At 47.2% G+C, this 3260-nt stretch overlaps 1 pseudogene; it reads right to left on the minus strand.

Moving 5' to 3' along the window:
- LOC109719278 lies at window positions 968-3260 on the minus strand (annotated as a pseudogene).

The raw sequence follows: 3260 nt of genomic DNA on the forward strand, positions 1-3260 counted from the left end.
TGGTATTATCGCATGTTAGCGAATGCATAGCTATTTTGTTCATTCTTGAATCTCAAGGCATAGTAGAATATTGCATTTCTTTCAATATGCATTATTTACAGTTTTGAATATCTATCTATCTATCTGCTTATGCCTGCATAGACCTAGTGGGAAGGTCGGCGAAGTCGGCGGCCGAACCCACTGGGAACTATGGAAGATAGTTCTCACCCCACTTCATTTCCGGGCTAAGTGCGGGCACGCTGGGCGAGGATCGTGGCAAAAGCATTGCGCCCGAGCAGTAGCTTAGCAGCTTCCATTTTGCATTAGAGTATCCTCGAGTACCTAGAGTTATGATGTATTTATACCTTGGGAGTTGCTTATGTATTTTGAAGAAACATGTGTATATTCATTTTGCAAGTTACAAAATGTAAACTTGATGTAAAAGAATGGTTGAATGGATGTAATAGATGGACATATCTCTCTTTATTTACTTGTATGGCATACTTGTATCTTGCTCTTACTTGTTAGCACTAGTTGTGCTCCGTGCTTATCATGTATGTAATTGAATTATTCCTGGGCAATTCTATGTACATGATTCTATTGTCGAGCCTTGGGCGAGCAGGGGAGGTGTTGTCCGTCCGGCGTCTGTTCGACGCGCCCGAACCGGACCAAATTGGTAACGGGCTCGAGGTGTGACACATGTGCTCTACTTTCCTTTTCAAATAAACAACTTAAATAAACTAATAGCAAGCTAAAAGCCTTCTTAGAAACCCATGGAATTAATAGAGTAATTTGAGTAGTTTCAGCAGAAAAGGCTGGACTTGTAACTAAATGCATCGCTCTAACTGGTGCTGGGTAATATGTCCCTAGCTTTAAAGTGTGAATGTTTTGGACCACAGCTTTCTCGGGCTATGCTGGCCCTTAGCAAAGATTTGGGGCTAAAAGAAGTACAAAGATAAATGGAAGTACACGTATGTAACATAGTATTGAGTTGGGAAAATTACTAAGAGAGTAATAAAGCATCAGAAAACAGATAAAAAAAGGCAGGACAAACAGATTTTGACAGGGGAGATCCGAGATTGAATTGAACTTGGCGATGAGAAGGGATAGGTAGATGATACCCTGAGAAGGGCAAGCACGGAAGGGGTGTCGGTTAAGAACTTGACGGCCAAGGTCATGATGGTGGAGGTGGTCTCATAGCCGACCACCAGCAGAGCCAACAGGAAGTCCACCATCTCCTCCTCTGACAGGCTCCCACCTTCCGCCTCTAGCAGCTCCACCATATCCTTCTTATACATATGCCTCCTCCCTGAGGCCACCGTCGGTAGGCCCTGCTTTTCTGCCGCTGCTGCTTCTTGGTCCTCTAGCCCTTTCTCATCGCATGTTGTCCTCTTCTTTTTCTTCGCTTCCTTCCTCTTCCTTATCACCTCCCTCAGCGCCTCAGCCACCTTCTTCCATGCCTGAGCGAGCGAAAAATGAAACAGAGGCGCATCGAGAGCCAATCAGTTAGCTGACAAAGAAAGAAAGACAGACGCGTGCACGAGGCAACTTTTGAGGGACTTTTGAGGATCGATCGAACCTTGAGGGCACGACCGTAGGTGGTGAAGAAAAGGAAGGAAGGGAAGGGGATAGAGAAGAAGCCGACGATAAGGAGGACGTACTCGCGGCGAAGGGACTCAGTCCACTCCCCCGGGTCGAAGCTCATCAGGTGCTTCACGGTGAGCTCGAAGGTGATCTTCTTGGCCTGGTCCAGCAGGCGCACAGAGGCAGGGGTAGGGGTGGGGGTGGGGCCGCTCTCCTCCCCCTAGGAGCGGAGCGTGGAGCAGACCAGGGCGTCGATGTGAGCGAGCAAAGGCCCGTCCCGGATGGCGGCGGGGGAGGCGAGGTGGGTGAGGGTGAGGGAGTGCAGGCACTTGTGGAGCGGACCCCGCATCAGCAACAGCGAGTGGGGGCCAGGCAGTGTGGAGATGGAGGAGGGGTAGCTGCACTTCACCGCCCCGCGCCCCTCGCCCCTTGCCCGCCAGCACCAACCGATTAAACTCTGGGTCCACCGAGAACACCGTGCGCTCCCCGAACACGTGCATCGTGAAAAGCCGCCCATGCCGCTGCACACACTAGTCGATGAAGGGCTCCGAGTTCTCCGTCTTGTACGCCGCGATCAACTTCAGCGTCTCCCCGACCAGCGGAAGCCCCATGCGCCCCTGCGGCAGCCTACGCCTCCTGCTACGGCCGCCTCCCCCCACCTCGCGCTTCCTTCTGGCGCCCTTCCTCCTAATCGCGATAGCCAGGAGGCTTAGGAGGATGAGGATGACGAGGACGAGGAACAGATGGGTCTCCGCTAGCACACCGAACTCATTCCATTATTGGACCCATACTATGTCGAGAAGAAGCATCAATGTCCAACAAAGCCTTTGTGCAAGGAAATCGAAAGATCCCCTTCTTAAACCCACTTTTTGCTCGAGAATGAAGGACGTATCCCGATTGATCAGAGCTTTGGTTTGTTTCTCCCAATGACTGATGACAATACATAAAAAACGGCATTGATAGGCCACCCTTCTGATTGCCAAAATCGACATAGGATAGAAGGCCAGCTTTGCAATCTAGCGAGTCTAAGTTAAGAGGGTGAAAAGAGTGGAAGCAGTATTTTGAGGCATCCATCTCCATGTGTGCTCAGTTCTTCATTGATTGCCAATATGCAGTACCAACAGACCCATCAGCTAATCCGCAAATGCCTTTTTGCCTCCTCCGCCAATAGATTAACGATTTGTTGCATACTCTCCGTTCATTCACCTTTAGCATTCTTAAAACAGAAGAAGAAGAAGAAGAAGAAGAAGAAGAAGAAAACTGAAAGAAGCATTGTGCAAGTACGAGTAAAATTGAGAAGGGCGTCCAATTTGTAATTGACCTGCAATCCATGGGTGTCGCTTTCTTTCATCAGGATGATGTTGATGTAACACAGCATACCTCAGGAGAATCTTGCATCCCACCACAAGAAGAAAAACAAAGTATTTCAAGCTATTCATTTATATTATAATGCTAGGTGATTATAATAAGAGTTTCTAAATTGTATAAATTTATTAAATTCAGTTATTATTATTATTATTATTTTGAGAAAAAAATTAATTATTATTCATTAACTGAATTTGACTATATTTAATGAATTTGATCACATGTTAATATCACTAACCACAAATCTGGCCTATACTTATCTTCAAGATTAAATTCTTATAAACAAGCCGCTCCAGGTAGGTGCCTTCGAAGTTGGAAATGAGGCTCTCCAT

The sequence above is a fragment of the Ananas comosus genome, linkage group 13 (genome assembly GCF_001540865.1).
Source record: "Ananas comosus cultivar F153 linkage group 13, ASM154086v1, whole genome shotgun sequence".
NCBI lineage: Eukaryota > Viridiplantae > Streptophyta > Magnoliopsida > Poales > Bromeliaceae > Ananas > Ananas comosus.